This window comes from Anomalospiza imberbis, chromosome 7 (genome assembly GCF_031753505.1).
Source record: "Anomalospiza imberbis isolate Cuckoo-Finch-1a 21T00152 chromosome 7, ASM3175350v1, whole genome shotgun sequence".
Taxonomy (NCBI): Eukaryota; Metazoa; Chordata; class Aves; order Passeriformes; family Viduidae; genus Anomalospiza; species Anomalospiza imberbis.
Window position 1 is genome coordinate 35,165,003 of NC_089687.1, and position 21,749 is coordinate 35,186,751.

General features: G+C 49.4%; 1 long non-coding RNA gene across 3 annotated transcripts; it reads right to left on the reverse strand.

The window, feature by feature from the left end:
* Positions 1-14,939: 14,939 nt before the first annotated feature.
* On the reverse strand, positions 14,940-21,062 carry LOC137477450 (uncharacterized). 3 transcript variants are annotated; one of them, XR_011001008.1, is made up of 5 exons: positions 20,369-21,062; positions 19,615-19,725; positions 18,512-18,555; positions 17,767-17,870; positions 14,940-14,982 (listed from the first exon to the last, which is right to left on the reverse strand). It is a non-coding gene; the product is annotated as an uncharacterized lncRNA (long non-coding RNA). The 3 variants fall into 3 exon arrangements; XR_011001007.1 differs by lacking the exon at positions 14,940-14,982 and adding an exon at positions 16,516-17,615 and having other exon boundaries at positions 20,369-21,061; XR_011001009.1 differs by lacking the exon at positions 17,767-17,870 and having other exon boundaries at positions 20,369-21,053.
* Positions 21,063-21,749: the final 687 nt, after the last annotated feature.

The following is a 21,749-nucleotide window of genomic DNA, read 5'->3' on the forward strand; positions in this document are numbered from 1 at the left end:
AACCTCTGTAGTTGTAGAATAAAATTTCAATCACATCACTCTCTACATCACATTAGTCCTTTTGGGACACAACTTACTCCACTAAGATTGAAAAAAAAAAGGGAAAAGTTAGGATTTAGTACAAACTATTATAAATTTGTCACAATCATTAGTCCAGAGGAGGAGAAACAGAAGCAAACCAACCAGCTCTGCAAGTTTACTGTAGTGAAGGCATGTCCTTTCCAATATACCTTGCCACACAGAAGAATGTGCAATTTGGTAAAATCTTTTCCATCAAAACTCTGAATTGTTGGGGTTTTTTTTCTCCATTTATATTTCTGCCAGTCAAACTTGAAAAATGTCCACCTGAACTAAAGTTTGCAACTTTTGGGAACATATTTCATGATTCATGATCCTCAGTGTTCTCAAGAAAAAAAAACCCAACAAACAGGTTGGTAAATGGCAATTAATGAACCAGCAATTTCTTTTTTAAATTAAAATTTTATATTAAAAAATCACTGAAAATTTTCAGCTAGTTATAATTTTATTCTTGCTGTTAATCCATAGCTGCAGGCATGGCAACAGAAGGAAAAAAGGACAGAAACAAGCAGTACCCAGCCAAAGCTCTGTGAAAGGAGAACACGTGCAGATAACTAAGGAATAATATTATTTGCTTACTCTGATCAAGTTTCCAACAATCAGTGATTTTTTAACCACAGTACTTACCAAATGAAATCATGGCTACACACAAACACCAGGGTGTTCCAGATCATTTTTTTCTCTGCCTATTTTACCCCTCCACACTAACTCAAGTTCACATGGCTGAGCATGAGCAGTTCCCAACAAGTGGCCCTTGTACACAGGGAATTGTCATAGTCCTGGCCATTTTTTTGTTTGCCTACCTGTGCCTATTTGTTTTAGGGTGCTGTAAGCCAATTTTGGCATGGCAAAGGCCACCTTATCGTGTTTTGATAACAGGCCAGGTTATTATTTTGTGTCATATCAGCTACTTCTCAGCAAGGGGATACACCTTAACATTTACATGTACACCCTGGGGAGGCTGGCTACCCAAAATTAATGATGGATGTTTTTAGGTGTGCTTTTTGAAGGACCAAGAGCAGATGACGGAGTTGCCTGTGCAGCTGTATGTGTTTGCAGGTGATCTCTTGGAACTCTCCCAGGGTGAAACACGCCTCACATCTTCCCACTGCCTCAGCTCCCAGTGCTCTCCAGATCCCCCTCTGTATGGCATCCATCCTTCCCAAGCTCTTCACCATCCTCAAAACCCCCAAGCAGGGTCCCAAGCTCCTCTCTCAAACCTGGGGAGGCGTGGGATGCCTGCCCTCTTCCCCAGCCTGCAAACTTTCCCCAGTAAAGGTTACAGAGCCAGCAAGTGAGGGGTAATTTACACAACAACCCCCAAAACTTTCCACCACACTTGAACTTTCTCTGTGGTAAAAGGCAGATGAGTTTGATGTTTATTATCAGTTTTTCCTATATTGTCATTGCAGAGTGATTGCAACCGCCATGGCACAGCACTGCACAGCTGCTCTTTGAAAGCACCGGGGGTGGCAGTTGGGCAGCATTTGTGCTGCTCGTGGAGGCTCAGGAATTAACAGCCCCCTGCTTTACTTACACAGTGAAACAATACTTTAGAAGTTACCACAGAACACACCAGAAAGGGTAGTAAGGGGAAATTGCAGGGGGAAAAAATAGAGACATCATAAAGATCAGGGCAGTGTTTCAGCACCTCACTTTGGGCATGGTAAAGTTTAAACTCAGGGGAAAATCCCACTGATGGGAATGAAGCAAGAGATGCCCAGGCTACACATTGGCCCAGTGATGAGGGTGGAGAAGCACCGTTCACTGAGGCTCTGGACTAGAGACACCTGAGCTATTTGGGTTCCCTATTGTTCTCCATTTGTCCACCCTAAAGCCTGTTTTTCTCTCTTTTTTTTTAATTCACACAGCATTCTCTTTCATTAAATGTTTATGACCCTATTACAGGATACAGTTTTAGATTACTATAATAAAAGGGAGTTGATAAAACTTCATTATCCATGGTGGCACAGAAAGAATAAAATCTTGCACCTTCAAGTTTGTCCATAACATTGGTTGTAATAACGTTGTTAAAACCAAAGTGTGCACACACACATACAAAAAACCCCTGAAAAACCAAATTCACTGTTACTGAATTCAGCATCAGAACATCACCACTGGAAATTGCCATATCAAGCATAACTTCACTAAAGCCACCATTTCCTGGTCATTGCATTTATTATTTGGGGGCAACCCCTTTTTGTTTCCTATGTTATTAGGGTGGGAAGTGTATGGGGAGTAAAGTACAGGAACATCATCTCAGCAAGGACAAATTTATACCTGAGCAGGGGTGTGGAGCTCAGAAATTCCTGTGGTCTTTTCCTTTAAAAAATAAATCGCTGGTACTTTAATCATTTATCAGCAGGAAGATAATGTTTGTTTCAAAGGCACAGAACGAGGGCTTTAAAATTAAACTCTGCTCATTTTCAACTTCTGAGGGAATGCAGAAGTATCAAGGATTTTAAGATCTGCAGGGATGTTTTAGTTCCTTTGTGTTCCACAGGTTAAAATATAAATAAATCTCTTTCCTCCCTCTTTCCAGGTGTGCAATAAGGGACATTCTGATAAAATTCAGCTCTCGGATTATAGTTTTATGTAAAAAATAATAAAATAAACCAATGCAAAAATGCTGTATTAACAGCTCCTGGAAAAGACTCCCTTCTACCCCTCCCATGGCAGTTCAAGAGTCTCCTTTTGTTTAGAAGATGAGTTTGGCTGGGCCATGCATCACTGATGCTGAACCACCCACTGCTGGACCAAAGTAGCCCATGGGATGTACTGCACATCCCCATTGTCTGGGCCAGGCCATGGGGAAGGGATCTGAGGTGCAGATCTGGAATTCCTATGGGATCCAGGCTCCAGTACCCCAAGGAAGAGTGCTGCAGCATCAAAGGGGCACAACCAAGGGCAGGCAGAGGGAGGAGGGAATTGTGCTGCCAGGGTTAGGGGAAGGTTCCTGCAGGAGAACTGGCTGTGTCACGTCCTGCAGAACGTTTGCCCAGCACCAGTCTGGAGGAGCATATTGGACATGAAAAACACATCTTGGAGGGTCCTTTGAGAGCAGAGGGCTGGGTGAGGTACCAGTTACCCCAGAGCTCAGGGCCAGCCAGCCTGGCTGCAGAGGGCTGCACAGAAACAGGAGCTGTTGGCTGCACCTCCCGCCCTGCTCCAGCTGCACCAACTCCCCATCACCCTCTCTGGGCCTCTGTGCATTTCTTGAACTTCCTTCATTTCTCACTCTCTACCCCCAAAAAAATCTTTCTTTGCAAGGAAGAGCCACCTCTATTTGAACCAACTCCACTTGGCAGCTGTGGCTCCAGACGTGCTGATGGGGAGCAGACCCCACCTGCAGGTGCCTCCCCTCTCCCCACCTGCCCCCAGTGGTGAAAACCGAGGGTGCTGCTCGTTCTGACAGTGGTTACCCCTCTGTCAAACGTGGCCAAAACACTGCCAGGGCATCCAGGTAGGTGGGAGCTGGGGGAGAGAGGGAAAGAGTGATGCCACATGGCTGGGGTGTCCCCTGGGCCCTTCCTGTGAGCGGAGCAAAGAAGCCAAGCCACAACAGAGAGAGGCAGGTGTGCACGAGAGGAGATACACAGGGCAGGAGGAGGGGCTGGGTGGCAAAAGACACAGTGAAGGAACTGGGGTTGCATCCAAGACAGGCAGGAGGAGCACAGAGCCACGTCCTTGCTCATGGCACCGTGGTCTGTGTGCGGGCACTGGGAGAGCCTCGGCCTCATCTCTGCAGCATGCCAGGGGAATGGGGGATCTCTGCCTGACAGAGCTGTCCTAGACTGAATGCTGCTGTGATTGTGTTTGGAGTAGTGCTGTCAGCAGCAGGGCTGGGAGCGCTGGCTCTCCCTGAACCCACCTGAAAATCCATCTTCAGCTTATGGCCCTGGCCCTGGCTACCCTTCCAGTCTGGGCTCTTGGCACACACCACACTTGGCCTTGGAAGCACAATGGCTAGAAAAAACTCTCATTCCAAACCCTCTTCATATAAGCAAAATTCTTGAAATTTGGGAAAACCAGGAACTTCCCAGTTGTCCCCTTTTTTTTTTTTTTTTTTTTTTTTAAGAATTTAAAAGGGAAGCTTGGAACGTTCCTGATCTTGAACTTCTTGTATTACAAAAGCCCTGTTGTACACGCAAGATCATGGACATAAAACCAGAGCAGGGCCAGGCTTTGGCTCCCCAACCGCTACACACGCAATTGTCCCACTGGGGCTCCTGGTGCTACAAATACAGCAAGGCTGCATTTCACAAACACTTTTGTTCCTTCCCCTGAAAAAGATCAGGAGGTGGAAAGAGGAGGCTGAGAGGAGAAGGGAGATGTTTAAAGAGTCCCTAGGAATGACCTGTTTTCTGAAAGGGGAAATAACCAAGTCAGTTTTCCTTCTTTACCATGTCCTGCCCTGTAAGAAACTAACCTCAGGCACACTTGGTACATCAAAATAAAATTTCAGTTCAGTGTCTTGGATGGAAACTGCTCGACATGAAAGAGGCAGTTTCATATAGATGTCATAAGGATTTGGGGTTTCTGCCCACACGCAAGAGAGTGGAAAGCTGCTTTTAAGACGTCGGAGAAGCCCCATTTGATACATCAGTTTGTGGGATGGACTGTGCCTCCCGGGGTTTGAACAAGGCTTTAACTTAGCGTGACTGGAGCCTTGGGGGTGGTTCAGCGAGCATCTGCCAAGGCTCCTCAAAGGTAGAAGTGAAGCTGGCGCCTATTAGTCAGAAACCACCACAAAGCCGAGCAGCAGGAGGATGCTGGAGCCCTGGTGTGCTATTTAACACCTGCCAGCTCTCAGAGCAACTGTATCCTACGAGGCTGTTTCCACTTGCACTTGTGGTTAGCAAAACCAAACCCCAAACCTTCAGCAATTAACACTTTTACTCTAAGGTTTCTGCTGCAGAGGACTGTCCTTGCACGTCCGAACCTCTCTGAGGGAAAATGAGGGCTGGAACAGGTTGAACGCTTCAAATGTATGGGGTTTTTTTGAGGCTTGGCTTTCAGGAAAGCCAGATGTGGCTCAGCAAGAGAAAGGGATCAGAGAGATGAAAAGATGGTACAAGAAAAGGAGACTGCTGAGAATGCATGGCCTGTGCAGAGTAAAAAAGTCTTTCTGGATACTCAAATTCCTTTGAAAATCCAAAGCCATGGGGATAAAGCAGTGAAGTGTCTTCCTTTTAGCTTCTTTTAAAATACCCTCCAGCCTGTGATCATTTAAAGAGGGGCTAAGGAGGGGGATTAATCCACATTCCCCTAAAGCAGCTTCCTGCCGAAGCCCTGTCTGCTCCCTCCTGTTAGGGCTCCGGTAGCCCAGCTCACACACAAGGCAAGAGCTGCAGCCTGAGCTCTGTCCTTCAGCCCGAGCTCTGTCCTTCAGCCTGCTCTTGCTGCAGCAAGACTGCCTGGAAATACACTCCCAGTTACGAGGATGCTATTTCACTGTGCTCCTCTGTGAATTTTGCTGCCCTGAGGATGGCACAGGGCTGCTGCCAGGAGAAAGCTGCTTGGGAAAGGGAAAAAAAAATCTACAGACCTTGGCTTGCTGCTCTGGCTCCTGCCAGCCCAGGGGGCAGGGAGGGGAAGGAAACAGGGAACAACAATTTGGAGGGAGGGGGTCTCCTTTGCACCCTGACTCAGGGAATAGAGGACATGACAAAGAGCTGCTTCTGCATATGCAGGCCCCTTCTGGCCCCTCTCCCTGTCCCTCCCCCACAGCAGTATGGACTATATAAAGACCTTAAAAGGCTTTGGAAACAGAAATATTTTTAAACCAAGAGTCTCACGGGTAGTCCTCTTTATCAAGAGAAACTGGAGGAATCATGCACTTGGGAGAAGCAGCAAATATTTATGTATGAGCTGCAATTATTAAATTCTCTTTCATGGTTGACCTCCTTTATTTCTTTTTTCTCCTTTTAAAGGGTTAAATGGCTTAGAAGCAAACCGGCTTTGGCTCAGTGTTTGAGGCTGCTCTAGACCAGGCATCCCCAGTAATCCTGCTGTGCAAACACAGCCCATCACAGACCTGTTCCCCACCAGCCATCTCAAACCTCCTGAGCAGGAATCCCTGGCTGTGCCGTGCAGTTAAATCAGCCCAATAAAATGGGGGCAGAGAGCTGAGCTAAGCCATCAGAGTCAGCCTCGGAGCAGCCAGGCCATTCAGGAATTCAGCCTTCCTTGGTCATTAGTGGGGGGCAGAGGTGGGAAGGGAGAGAATGAGTATCAACACAGGGCTGGGGGAGAGAAGAAAAATACCTTTACACAGCAGTCACAGCAGGGGAGTCTGTCCTGCCCCCTCCAAAACCAGGAGGGCTCGAGTGAGGTACCTGCATGCTGGGAAAGAGGTGGGAGCAGTTAGCTGAGCAAAAACCCAGATACAAACTCACAGACATCGGGGGCTTTCAAGGACTGCTGGGTTGCAAGTGATGTGAGGGTTGAACTGAAGTCCCCAGTGCAATTCTCTGCTGCCTGAATTAACCCAGTGCCTCTCTGTGCCTGCTGTGGGACACGCTGGTGCCACAGGTCAATGACTGCATGGCTGGTATCAGTATATATTTATATATATATATCATGTATATTTACATATAGATATATCTCAGTAATATAAATTTGCATGTACACACACACACACACACACATATATATATATATATGTATCAGTGATGTAAATTCACATAAGGCCTTCCAGCTGGAATCAGCCACTGGGAGAAAATACCAAAACGCTGTATAAAAGCAGTGATGAACAAATTCAGATGCTTTTTAGGCCTGTTTTGGGTCCTGAGGGCAATTGGTCGTCCCCAAGCTATTCTGATGGTGGTATCTGACCTTCAACAATTGCCTATCGCTGACCAAACAGGCTGGGGATTGCATACACATCCCTGTGGGTGCCTATGAAATAATATTTTGAAAATATTCTGAATTTATCATAGAATGTTAGAACTGATTGGTTTGGAAAGGACCCTAAAGCTCATCTCGTTCCACCCCCGGCCATGGGCAGGGGCAGTGCACAGTAGACCAGGTTGTTCCAAGCCCCATCCATTTTTCCCATGGGGTTTCACCCATCCCACAACCACGGGAGGTGACTCCAGTGCTGTGTTGGGAATGCTTTCCCAGAAAGTCTCCCTGCTCTGCTTTCGCTGTCCTGGCAGCGAGCGGGTGCCGGACCTCAACATGACAGATGTGAAGGAGAAGTCAGCCCTGTCATATTCCTGCCCGACTGACACGGTAAGTTAGACTGCATTCCTGCCTTTCAGTTGTCAGGAGAGTGTGGAAAGAAGATATTTATCGCATTAGCCCTGCATGATCAAGGAGAAGCCTGGCTGTTTAGGGATGCTTTATTAATGAATGCTAGAGGACATCTACCCCTCCTAATGTACAAGTGGCTCGTTACTGAAAAATGCAGGGAGATAAACAGCCAAGTCCTCTGTCTTCTGTGGCTGTTCAGTAGGTGTGTTACACTTGACATGGGTTATTTATGAGTCTCAGATAGTGCCCAAGGCTAAGCCTACCACTGCCATTAAAAAATAAAAGCATATGTAACCAACAGTAGCGTTCTGCTGCAGGTTTAATAACGTGGATGTCTTTCTCATGACTTAAAAGGCGCTATCCAAAGTCTATCAAAGTCAAGGATAATTTTTCTATTGACTTCAAAGGGTTTGGGATCAGACTTAATAACGCAGCTGGTATCTCACCCCCCTCCTTCGCAGCCTCCTCCCCCAGCACCTGCTCTGGCTGGAGGCGCACTGATACCTTAGACAGAGCTGCTGACCTGCTCCATTTGGAACACGTGGCACCGCTGCCAGAGCGCTCCCCAAAAATACCCCATCCTTCCCTGGTGCCCCTGGGGAATGCTGCCTGGGGGAGTGGAGAGCCAGGGGAGTCTTCTTCCCTGAGCGACTCTTTCTTAGCAGTGCACTGACAGCTTGCTCAAAGCTTAGAGCGAGTCAGCTCTCGCACCTTCCCCGTGCCCAGGTGCTGGAAACTCCTCCCGCTCCAAAATGTGAACACAGAATTACAGAACGGCCTGGGCTAGAAGAGACCTTAAGGCCCATCCAGTTTGATCCCCTGCCATGGGCAGGGACACCTTCCACTATCCCAGGTTGCTCTGAGCCCTATCTAACTTGGCCTTGAACACTTCTAGGGATGGGGCAGCCACAGCTTCTCTGGGTAACCTGTGCCAGGGTCTCCCCACCCTCACAGGGAAGAATTTTTTCCTAATATCTAATGGAAACCTACTCTCTGTCAGTTTGAAGCCATTCCCCCTTGTCCTGTCAGGCCCTCCAGGCCCGTGTAAATAATCTCTCTCAATCTTTCTTGCAGGCTCCCTTCAGGTACTGGAAGGCTAAAATTACATCATCTGGAAGTTTCTCTTTCCCAGGCTGAACAATCCCAATTGTCCCAGCCATCCCTCACAGCAGAGCTGCCCCAACCCTCTGATCATCTCAGCAGCTTCCTCTGGACTGGCTACAACAGAGCCATGTTCCTCCTGTGCTGGGCCCCAGGGCTGGAGGCAGCTCTGCAGGTGGAGTCTCCGCTGAGAGGGGCAGAGGGGCAGAATCCCCCCTCCCCTGCTGCCCAGGCTGGGGGATGAGCCCAGGACACATTTGGTTTCTGGGCTGGGAGTGCACATGTCCAGCTCACCCTCCACACCCCCAAGCTGCTCTTGATCCATTCATCAGGAAGCTGTGCTGCCATAAGGGAAATCCTTCCCCAGGGCTTCACCTGCCTAACTTTCTCCCTCTCCCCCAAATCCTCACACACCTGTTAATTTCAACACAAAAATAATAGGGGGAAAAAAACAGAAAAGCCTCCTCAGTGAATCACGCTCTGTGTTAAACAACGAGACATATTTACACCCATGGCATTCCCAATGGCTTATTCAATCCTGCTACAAATGAACAAAGGGCAAGCTTGCCATGAGAAAACACAGTGATCCTACAGCCATCCTATACCATCCCATGGCAACATTCCCCCTGCAGCAGGAGCAGAGCAGGCATGGGAGGTAAGTGATATATGGTTTCCATACCTTGCTGTCATGTTGCTCACTCCCTCTTGTGCCAAAGGCCTGGATTTTTACAGCCAACCTTCACTTCCATAGCAAACCACAACAGGGAGTCCCTGGTAACCCCAGTGCTCTGTGAGCTGGGTAGTAAGGCTGCAAATTAAAAGCAAAGGAGCTGATGGCTCTGAGTGTGTGGCCGAGCAGGATGAGGAATGCTGCTGCAATGGCAATCCAGGCACGGGATGAGCCTCTGCACAGACTGCAAAACTCATAACACCAGGAACGCCCGGGAGCGCACGGCTAGAGTACAGCCTTTGAAAACAGAGAAACTCCAGTTCTCCATGAGCTGCTGGCATTTTAACCCCCCTAACACAAGGCAAGGCATCAGGGCACCGGTGTGGTCCACAAGTGATGCTGCAGAGCTGTACCCAAACCTCAGGGTACCTCAGCAGGGGCTGAGGTGTCCGTGGCAAAGCTGCAGCCGGGGAAAAGAGCAGGTCACAGGTCAAAGCGCAGAGGGCACCTGATGGCTTCACCGCAAAGCTGCTTTTAAAATGAAACCACTGAAAGAGCTTCTCCCTCCTTCTCCGCCCATGCTCACTGCTTGCTGCCAACACATTGCAAGTGTTCTGTAAAGTGCTGCTCACTTGCTCTGTGGTTGCTCACGACAGTTTGATTTGGGTAAGAAATTCTGAAGATGAACAGCCTTTATCCAATGCTACCACTTTTTTTTTTTTCCCCTCTTAATTTTTAATGTTTTTCTCTTAATTTTTCTTATTTTTCCCCTTCCAGAACAGCAGTATCCTTCCAAGGGCCAAGCCCTCAGCACACCCTAAGCACCAATGCATTTTCCAGGAGGCAGTGGCTGCTCCTCAGCTACCCTTCTGTTGCACACACAACACCAAAAGAAATTTATCTACGACTTCTACCAACTCCAGACCCTGTGGACACATCACCCCCTTGTGAACACCTTCATGCAGAAAGAATAAATTTGCCCTCAAGCAGGCGGTTTTGGCAGCACCACAGTCAGGTGAACCATGCTGGATTTATCCCACTGTTCTGGATTTATTCCACCATGCCAGGTACCAGCCCAGGCAGGGGTTAAACCAAGCCTTCCCTCCTTAGAACAGGGGAGAGCTTTGCTCCTAAGAACGAAAATCCTGCAGCACACACAGACACTTATTTTAATGACTACACTTTGTTGTAATGTTACCAGATATTTTAAAGAGCGTATCACTCCAGCAGAAGCCACTGCCATCTGTGCTTCCCCAATTAGGAATGCAAGCAAATATGTATTTTACAGTAACATCAATAAAATATAATGCGCAAGTGATGTATCTTTGGTTTTGTTTCTTTTAAAGACACAAATTAGGGAACCAGTTAGTCTTGAAACTGCAGAATTCCCTTGCAGGAAGATGGGGTTTGTAGCCAAAAGAACAATCCAAGCCAGGCCTCTGTCGCAAGGATTTTAGTTTTCAAAGCAGAAGAAATGGGCTTTAATATCTTCTTTTTTAAGTGTAGCATCAGTATGAGAAGACGGCCTACACTGTTATTTAAAAAGAATCCCTGCTTGCCAGGCTATTCATTAGTGAGCATCCCATAAGAGATGCCTGAATCCGGCCTCCTGTCAGAAGACAGGTGTTGAGCCTTTTCCAAAATCTCCGCTCTTTTTTCCCCACTGCTGGCTCAGATCAGTCACCCACAAGCTGAGCCACTGTAAATCAATGATTAAGGCAGGAAAACACTTATTTCCCCATTTCTTGCGACTAGGAGATCTGGGTGCTCTGCAAATATTTTTGGTTGCTTCCAGGAATTCCTTTCCCTGCCTGAGCCAGACCACTGCCATTCCTGTCACCCTGCAGCTCCCCGGGAATAGAAAGAGAACCTCTCAGAGGGCAGGAGGGGATAGCGCCAGGGGAGAGAAAACAACATTGTAGAGCAGTGGAGAGGGCAGGGATGGCCGGTGCGGGGCTGGAGAGCCCAGCCCGGGGGAGCGGGGATGCCCGAGGGTGGATGCCGGGCCCCGCGGGGGGATGCCGGGCTCTGTGAGGGGATGCCGGGCTCTGTGGGGGGATGCCGGGCTCTGTGAGGGGATGCCGAGCTCTGTGAGGGGATGCCGGGCTCTGTGGGGAGATGCCGAACTCTGTGAGGGGATGCCGAGCTCTGTGCGGAGATGCCGGGCTCTGTGAGGGGATGCCGGGCTCTGTCGGGGGATGCCGGGCTCTGTGGGGAGATGCCGGGCTCTGTGGGGAGATGCCGGGCTCTGTGAGGGGATGCCGGGCTCTGTGGGGAGATGCCGGGCTCTGTGGGGAGATGCCGGGCTCTGTGGGGAGATGCCGGGCTCTGTGAGGGGATGCCGGGCTCTGTGGGGAGATGCCGGGCTCTGTGAGGGGATGCCGGGCTCTGTGGGGAGATGCCGGGCTCTGTGGGGGATGCCGGGCTCTGTGGGGAGATGCCGGGCTCTGTGGGGGGATGCCGGGCTCTGTGAGGGGATGCCGGGCTCTGTGGGGAGATGCCGGGCTCTGTGAGGGGATGCCGGGCTCTGTGGGGAGATGCCGGGCTCTGTGGGGGGATGCCGGGCTCTGTGAGGGGATGCCGGGCTCTGTGAGGAGATGCCGGGCCCCGCGGGTGGATGCCGGGCTCTGTGGGGGGATGCCGGGCTCTGTGGGGAGATGCCGGGCTCTGTGAGGGGATGCCGGGCTCTGTGGGGGGATGCTGAGCCCCGCTGGTGGATGCCGGGCTCTGTGAGGGGATGCCGGGCTCTGTGGGGAGATGCCGAGCTCTGTGGGGAGATGCCGGGCTCTGTGAGGGGATGCCGGGCTCTGTAGGGGGATGCCGGGCTCTGTGGGGAGATGCCGGGCTCTGTGAGGGGATGCCGGGCTCTGTGGGGGGATGCCGGGCTCTGTGGGGAGATGCCGGGCTCTGTGAGGGGATGCCGGGCTCTGTGGGGGGATGCCGGGCTCTGTGGGGAGATGCCGGGCTCTGTGAGGGGATGCCGGGCTCTGTGAGGGGATGCCGGGATCTGTGGGGAGATGCCGGGCTCTGTGAGGGGATGCCGGGCTCTGTGGGGAGATGCCGAGCTCTGTGAGGGGATGCCGGGCTCTGTGAGGGGATGCCGGGATCTGTGAGGGGATGCCGGGATCTGTGGGGAGATGCCGGGCTCTGTGAGGGGATGCCGGGCTTTGTGGGGAGATGCCGAGCTCTGTGGGGGATGCCGGGCCCCGCGGGTGGATGCCGGGCTCTGTGGGGAGATGCCGGGCTCTGTGAGGGGATGCCGGGCTCTGTGAGGGGATGCCGGGCTCTGTGAGGGGATGCCGGGCTCTGTGGGGAGATGCCGGGCTCTGTGAGGTGATGCCGGGCTCTGTGGGGAGATGCCGGGCTCTGTGAGGTGATGCCGGGCTCCGTGGGGAGATGCCGGGCCCCGCGGGTGGATGCCAGGCCCCGTGGGGGATGCCGGGCCCCGTGGGGAGATGCCGGGCCCCGCGGGTGGATGCCGGGCTCTGTGAGGTGATGCCGGGCTCCGTGAGGTGATGCCGGGCCCCGTGGGGGATGCCGAGCCCCGCGGGTGGATGCCAGGCCCCCTGGGGGATGCCGGGCCCCGTGGGGGATGCCGGGCCCCGTGGGGGATGCCGGGCCCCGCGGGTCTCTGTCGGCCGGCGCTGGTCGGGCTGGAAGCCGCAGGGCGAGGGCTCTCTGCAGCCTGGGGAGGTGTTTGAAGTCGGAGGGAGCCGTTATAAACCTCCAGCCTGCCGAAGCAGCGCTTTGCACTGCGGTCACTTGCCTCCATCTGCCTTCCTTCTTCTTTATTTTTATTAATTTTTTTCCTTTTTTTTCTTCTTCCCCCCACAATCCAACTGTGTCTTAAACTGTTTCTCCAGAACACGCAGCCCCCAGAGGGGAGGGGGGGGATCAACCCAAACACAGTAAAACAGCAACATATTGTCTGCGGCTGCCAGCAAGGCATCCCCTCCCTATCTCGTACTTAATGCGATAATGAATCTTCCCGTAGGAGCTTTTATGGTTTAAGGCTTACTGAATAATAATATAACACAGAATACACACAAAGCCACATTTTTCTCTCCCCTCCTATTTTTTTCTTTTTCTTTTTTTTTTTTTTTCCATTCAAAATACACATCTGATCAAAAGCCAGGCTGCAATTAAAACATAGCATAGTTTGGGTTTGGTTTTTGTTTTTTTTTTTTTTTTCCATGCCACTAGAAGTTATTTCAGCAGCAAATCAAAGCTAAGATAGTGTAAGTATTTTCTCCATAAGGGTAATTATTACAGTTATACTTTGTAAGTCTTTGTGCTTTAGCACTTTGACCTTTTAAATGCATTTTAAGTTAAATTGCTATGTATATAGCTAAAATCTGTGTGTGTCACACAAAAAGTTTTACCTGCTTGACAACAAAGAGTGCAGGACCTGCCTTGCTCAAAGTTTCCCATCCTGGCATTCCCTGACCCCCCGTGCAGCTCTGCTGCACTCACATGAGCACCCCCTACACCAGGCTTAGCCATGGATAACTCCTCTGGTGAAGACCTCAGAGCATCGCTGGTGAGGCTGGGGAGACCAGAAACAATGCACCCTTTATTGGCAGGGAAAGCCATCCAGCTGCTGCTGTCATTGTCCTGGAATTTCAGCAACTTCATGGCAGTGAGAAGAGTAAAGTCCTTCTGTGACCTCTGCCTCTCCCTCTGCTGTAACTTGCTCTCTGTGCATGTATTCCTGTACTCAGGAGTCCCTGGCACAGCTGGAGGCTACACACCACCTAAAGGAGCAGAGACGGGGTGATAAACCCAGCTGACCCAAGTGAGGCACGTTTGAAGAAGCATGAGCATCTGCAAGGTCCTCTCGTCTCACCAGGGGGTGGCTGGTGTCAGTCATGGCCTTTGAGAAAAAAACAAGGTTTGTGGGACCAGAGTATTAATTCTGTTTTCTGTCTCTGGCTGTGCAAACCCAAGTACAAGACACTGTGCTCCTCACTGATGTGCAGAGACCCCTTCAGTCCCTTGAAGAGGGTGAAGAGGGACATTCTCAGCAGGAGCTTCTCTATTTCCATCAGCTGGGAAATTTTCAAACATGAAAAAGTCTTCTCTCTCCATAGACCTTCGTGTGCAGGAATAGTTATGGTCTTCCCTGGGGGAGAGAGATGCAGTATCTCAGTTGAAGCCCTAACAGGAGTCACTCACTCACAATTAAAATTAATTACATAGCTGAGAGAAGTCCCTGAGCCTTACTAACAGAGACATAATTAATTTTGATGGTCATCTTCATTTCTTCATTTCTGTCTTAACCACGGCGTGTAAGACTGGGAGAGCATGTGCTTCACTTCAGTTAATTACTCTGGCACACACACAGATCCATGAGCCACACAATCAATTCCTCAGAGCCAAGGATCTTCACAGCACCCTGTGCCCATTTGGGAGCCCTTTCCAAGGAGAGGCAGGCCCTGGGATTTTTGGTGCTCTGGCAGCCACGGGCAGGTGATGTGTGGCTGATGGAGAGGTCAGGTGAGGGAAGTGCCTGCTTTTGCATCCTCAGCCACCTCTGATCTCTCATCAGCCAAAGATGAAATACCAGGCAAGAGGGAGCTTGGGTCTGGCCAAGTGCAGCTGCTCTTATCTCCTTGGGTAGGAGCAGAAATCCTTGGCAGCTGGAATTCAATCTTAAGTGCCTCCAGAAAAAAATTTGCATGGGAGGCAGCCCAGAGGAGCTGCAGTTCTACAGAAATGCCTTTGCTGCCTCAGCTCCTGCCCTCCAGAAATAAGGAAAATAGCATTTGCATGGTTTCCTTTGGCTGTTTCTGTTGTGTGCAGCCTGTCAGACGAGCTGGGGAGAGCTGCCTCGTCTCTGGGCTTGCTTGTGGGACAGGGCAAGCAGGAGGTGCCACCTGCAGCAACAGAGGCCAAGGAGAGGCATTAAGGAAAAACGGCTGAACAGCAGGTGGACATGGGCATGGGAATAATCCTTTGGAAGGGCCCTGAAGTTGTGATGTCTTTGCTGTAAGTGTCTACTAAGATGGAAGAAACTTCTCTCGAATGACCTAGGCAGCATCTGCAAGTCTCAGAACAGATCAAGGCACCTTCAGGAGGCAATTCTGGCCAAACTTCCAGGGATTCCCAAGGGCCTTCTACCTCACTGGACTTGGACACTCCCCTACGTAGCCAAGAGCCAATACAAGACTTTATGACCCATTCAAGCATTTATTTTACACACTGGTGAAATCTGAACTGAAATCAAGTCCCAGGTGCACAAGGATCAGGACATTACAATATCCACTGTGGAAATTCATGGATCCCATTGAGACCACGCTGAGCTGCTGCATTATGTTTATTTTGAATTTAGAGGCTTGTGCTTAGCGACAGGTTGCCAGTGTCCATCTGTAGCTTGTTTTTTGTTTTCATCCGTGCTGCACATTTGTGTGACAAGACGTGGGCATGTTCAGCGTAGAATAAACCTGCTTGTTTTTCACCTCCAGTCTACCCACAGGGAAGGCTTGGCAGATCCTGAGCCAGCAGCACTTTCCTGAAGGCACCTGGAGAAGCTCAGCATCCCAGTCCACTGCCCCAGGCATGTGGGGCCAGGCAGGAACAAGCCCTGCCCCGTGCAGGCAGCCTCCTCTGGCCAGGAGTAAAAAAATCTACTGATTCCTGATGCCCTAGCAGAGTTGGGATGGCTTTTTCCAAATATTTCAGCTATACGAGACATTAGCCCACTACATGCCTAACCTCACTGAAGCACTAAAGCTTTTGCACTGTTAAATAACAGCTGGATCAATTGACTCTGGTACCTTCCCTGCAGGCCTGGAGCTGGGCATGTATTAATTATCTTGGTCAGTTAATTAAGCATGCAAATATTTTTTTTCCCCCTGCTGAGGCCTTTCCTAGCATTTAGAAGAAATATTTAAATGTGGTAATGGCCCATTCCTGAGTGCCCCCAGCCGTTTAAACTTCAGGCTGCCACAGGCTGCCCACAGCAGACAGAATGAGGAGACCAGGCTGGCTTAAAAGCAGATTTAAGGATTATCACAGCCCTCTAAGCAAAGTGAGAAGTACACATGCATGCAGCTAACCAACAAGTATGTTTGAGTGACAAATGAACCTCCTTCAGTTAAAAGGAAAAAAAAAAGTAGATTATTTTTAAAGCAATTTCTTTAAGAGAAGAGGGAAGAGCTGGATGTTACCCATTTGCAATGACAAGTAAGGAGTGAGCTCTGCCTGGTCTCAAAAATAAGAGGTAAAACAATGCTGGTATCCCCCTGCAGCCACTGAAAGCAGGCTGGTGCATGCACGGTGCATCTTGCAGAAACCTGAATTTTGGTTTTCCTTTTCCTGCTCTCTCCTCTGCAGAGAGGAGCTCCTGATTAGGGCCCAGGGGGAAGAAACCCCAGGTGAGATATCACACATGAATCCAGGTCCTGCTACATCCCTAAGGCAGGGCAGAGGCTTCACCATTCCTCACCCAAAGCCGTGCCCGAGGTGCCCTTCTGCAGGTGCCAAGCACCACACAAGGCGTGTGCTGCCGTCAGATGGCAACGTAGGAGAGCCAGAAGTTGTGCCAAGGCTCTGGCTGGGGTGGGAAAGGGAAAAAAAAAGGCAAGAAAATAAAATAATCACCCACGCAGAGCAGTCTTTCCTTGCAGGCTTGCTGGCAGTGAAAAATTTGTTGATGTGCCCTGAAACAGCACCTGAGTATCCCAAAAATGGCAGAGAGGAGCCAAGCAGGAGGCTGCTGTGCCAGCTGCTGGCCTCAGGTGCGTGGGCTTTCCTTCTGCCACCTGCACTTTTCAGGAAAACCTTAAAAGCAGCAATCTCTCCCCCTGGACACAGAAGCTACACTTTTGAGGCTCCTCTCTTACTAAATTGAAATTCTCACAATAATTCAGCTAAGGGGAAAAAAAAAAAACAAAACTCAATGGCAGCAATTTGTATGCAAGCCACGGGCAAAGGCCTTTTGGGCAGTACACCTGGGGAGGACTGCAGCCTGTGCTCCCCAGGAAGGTGTGTGGGAGGGGAGGAGGGAAGCAGCTGCCACTCAGGATGGGTTTGGAGGGATGGGAACAAATGTTGGAGCCAGCTTGCCCCACCTGCACTAACACTAGGGAATTGGTGTTTTCAGGGGATGTCAGAGAATCCCAGAATGGTTTGGGTTGGAAGGGACCCTAAAGCTCATCCAGCTCCACCCCCTGCCATGGCAGGGACACCTTCCACTATCCCAGGCTGCTCCAAGCCCCGTCCAACCAGGCCTTAGACACTTCCAGGGATGGGGCAGCCACAGCTTCTCCAGACAATCTAAGTCCCCTGGGAAATCAAAACGTGACCAAGAAGAGGTGAAAAAAGAAGCTGTAGATTATTTTTACAGCTGCTCCTGTTGCAGGAGCTATATGCAAGCTCTGCTAGGACAACTGGCATAGCCCATGTCCAGCCTCAGCTCTGCCCTGGGCTGTCACATAACCTGGAGCAACTCCCTTCCTCCCCATGGAGCCTTGCTCAAGCAGAAAGAGGCTCCAAGTAGATACAGCACCTGGGGGAAGAGGGCCATGGGGACATAATCTCAGATATGGTGTTTTCCATAATAATAGCAGTGCCTGGTTGTCACCCACCTGAGATCTAACATAAACTCTGACAGTTTGGCCAGCAGTCCGATTTATTTGTTACACCCTGATAGGCCCTACCTCACCACAGAGAGCTGCTTCCTTTGATCGACACAGTGGGAGACTTGAGTCGTTTCAGAGGCTCCAGGTGAACTCCTCAGAAGGTCAATCAGCCCAGCAGAAGGCTGGGAAAGGTTTTGGATCTTTGATGGCCTTATTAACGCAAGCCAGGCTTTCCTACCAGGACTGGGACTGCTCTGAGATTGGGCTCTGCAAGTGCTGTGCTGCAGAAAGCTGAGCACAGGGGGCAAGTTTGTGGAATCATAACTGTGGTGCTATCTCTTTAGAAACAGGCAAGGCAAGAGGAAAACAACACAGACAAGGAATATTATTGTACTTCTTTGCACACTATTCACTCCTAGAGGATGAAGTTAGGTCACATTGTAAAAGACAGACCCCACATGCTGTGGAGAGCAGCCCTGAGTTACACTCAGTGCCAGGCTTGCAACACCAACACAGGAGAACAGACCTCCAAATTCTCCAAAGGATAAATACAACAGAACCCATCAAACACCTCCACAGCAACACACCGCCAAGAACTCAATCTTCTCCCTCCTTCACTCAGGACACGCCAAAGTGAGGTGCAGCAGACTCTTACACCAAAACCACTGTCTTCTTAACAAACCCCACACCTCAGGTTGCAGATGACGAAAGTTGTTCATGCAACCACCTTCAGCTGCAGCCAAATCCCAAAGCCTGTCCAACACCAGGCATTTTGTCAGCACCCCAAGTGCTTTCAGAGGGTTTTTTAGAGGAAAATGTGTACCTCTCATGGTTATGGAAAACCCTGGTTCAGCAACACTCTGCAGGCTGAAAGACCCAGAGGGAAAACAAACAGATCAATGCAAATCCCAGTTCAGGGTGATTTTTCTTTAAAACCACTGTCTTTGTTTCTGCAGGATTTGGCTCATAAATTTTGAATACAGGGCAGAAGCCTGTATACTGGGAGTTTTAGAATCCAAACAAGGGCAAGACATTGGCAGCACCCCTCAACCTCACGTGCTTCTCTAGTTCCACATCCCTTCTTGCCCCCCCTCAAACTCTTCTCAGCTACAGCTGTGCTGTGAGGCTGCAGTCACCACTCCTCCATAAGAGCAGGAATTAGCCAGCGGGGCTCAGATATTCCTGGCCTTGTAGAGACGACTCTTTGTGGGTTTTTGCTGTTTTTCAGGTCTTACTAATGAGGAGTGAGCAAGAACCGTGTTGGGTGTTTTTGTGATTGTTTTGTCCCCAGTAGGTTAAATGTATTATCACTGCTTGTGTTTGGGACTTCAGCCTCCATCTGGGAAAAACACCTTGTTTTCTAAATGTGCCACTGGAGTTGGAAAACTCCTATCTTCTGAGTAAAAGCTCATGGTAGTAAGGAGGTAGAAAAAAGTGGAAACTGAGCGCCTTTAGCTGGAAACAGCAAGAATGAGAGCCCTAAACACTGACACTGGCAAGAACAGTGTTAGAGATGATGATGGCCTGTCAGATCATCTTGTTTTTAACCTATTACTGCTTGGTCAGTTATCACTTGGCTTTGTTGGTTATGGTTTTAATGCCTGGGCTAGATTGTACACTTTGGTTTGCTGTTCTTGACAGTGGATGGAACAAAACCTGCTACTTGTTTTCCTGAACTAATACTACTTACAGGGTGGGGGTTTTTTTTGGTAGTGGTTTGTTTTCCTTTGCCTAAGGATGGTAAATGGAACCGAGTTTTAAGAGTTTCAAACATTATTAACCTTTATTCACAAATGGTACGAGCTTAGAGAGAATTGCTGCAGGCATCGAGTTTCCATTCCTGCATTCTCAAAGTTTGTGCTGCCAAGTTTGCAGTACAAGGACAAAGGGACTTCTAAAAGGCTTTCAGCATCCCCAAAAACTCACATTTAAGTGTAGCAACTTGGCTATTTGAAGAAGGAAAACACCCCAACAATAATGCTTGCAAAGTCTGCAATCCTGCTCATGGGAGAAGCTCATGCAAGTATGTGTCTCATACTGATAGGCATCTGTGCTGGATGGAAATAAAAATAAATAAAACTCACAGACTGTGCTCAGGCTTTGGGTAAACAGCAGAGGCTGTGTGTCAGCAGTGTCCCTTCATGCTGCTGAGCTGCAGTGGTGGGGCCCCCAGGGTCCTTCACCAAGGGCTGGGGTACATGTAAAGCAACCACAGTGATTTGATTTCATTTTCTGTGAAGAGCAGGATTACTGAGCTCTGAAAGCTGAGGGTATTGTGCCCCAGCCAAGGCCAGCTTGCTGAAGTGGGTTTGGCTCACTCCTGCCCATGGTTCATTCCCAGGAGAGTGACCACCACCCTATTAGAATCCTCCTTCTCATCCAGCACTGCCTGACACCTTTCAGTTCTACTTCACCAACCAGAACATCCAGCAGTTTCATTGCTACCGCAGTTAACTATTATTTGAGAACTCTGGCCAAGCTGAGATGGGAAGAGGTCTCCAGATTAGCATTGATATAATAGCTTAGGAAAAAAAAATCCTCTCCCTCCTTCCACCCAAATTGTTGCACTTGTCAAGACACTCATCCCTCTTGTCCCATGCCGAACCCACTATTCTCAAGTCACACTTCAAAGGCAGCTCTTTCTGAGCCCACTCCCAACATTACACTTACTTTGAAGTACCTGGGCCTCACCTTCATCACCAGTGAGGTGGTTATAAATGGGGCCTGAGGGGAGAAAACCCCTTCATTACTAATCCTGCCTCCAGAGGTACTGCCCTCTCCTCATTTTCCTCCCACACCTTGTTAAATACCTGCAGGAAATTGCCTGCTTCCCTAGGGCTCTCCTCTCCAGTGCCTCACACAAATGCAGCATGAGGATTAAATACCATTATTGGTCTAACCTGGCTGTGTTTTCCACGTGTCTGCTCTGGTAAAAGGGGCTGCAGGTGCTGTAGGGCAACAAACCCAAGGTCCAGCTCTCACTTTCCATAGTTTCCATCAACAAAAGGCAGCATTCTCTTAAGAAGGTAACCCTGGCTGAGGCCCAGAGGAGAACCCCACAGGAACTGGCCCTAAGGCTCATTGCTGACCTCCATTCTCACTCTTGTGGTGATGATGAAAGACAGAGCAGTGTTTTTAGGCAGTAATTTTGCAAATATATCTTCCTTTGCCTACAGAAGTAGCACATCTTCCCTCACCCACCAGCATGATCCAATGGCTGCTGTAATTAAAATGAAGCCAGACTGAACCAATTTGACACTCAAGCAGTTCAGATTTAAAATACTCTCTTGAAAAAACTGCACTTTGCTGTTGAGAGGCAGCACATATGTTTATGTATGGATAATGAGCCTTGCTGGCAAGGACAATTAAGTCTCCTGGAAGCATCTGTGGTCATTCTCCACCTGCATTTCAGAGGGAGGCTCTCTGTAAAATATTTGCCATTCTCTAAGTAATTGTACCATCCCCTGTACTTGGATCTGGTGGCTGCTATGCTGATTCTGTAGAAGTCTATTCCTTGCTATTTTCCTGATGTGCCTTTGCATCTCAAAGGAAGACGGCAGTCATCGCCCAAAGTTAAATATATTTTATTTTTATTTTCCTTTTACATCATATTTCTGCCTTGTACCTAGTCTTGTGTTTAGTTATAAAGAAAGCACAACCTAAAAGACTGGATTGCCAAGTACAATTACAATTTATCCAGTAGCAATTCCATTCAGACAGGTTTTTCCAGCCTTCCCATATGTCCCAGCTGCCAGCAAAATAGCTCATGGGGTTTTGTAGGTGTGAAAATCCAGCAAGAGCCTGAGAGGAGCTTTTTCCATGTGCAGTGCGGCAGGATGGGGCCAGCCCTGCTTGGTGACAAAAGGTCCAGACCAGATCAAGTGACATCACCGATCTTCACTGCCAAAAAATGACCACATTTCTGGGTATTTGTGAGAATTTTTTCAGCCCCCTAGGTGGGAAGCTCTTTTACTTACCTCTGGAAAAAAGTGCTATTGCACTTGTTTCCAGCATCTGGCTCACAGGCTGCCCCAGTGGACTTGGGAGAGGCAAGAGTGGGA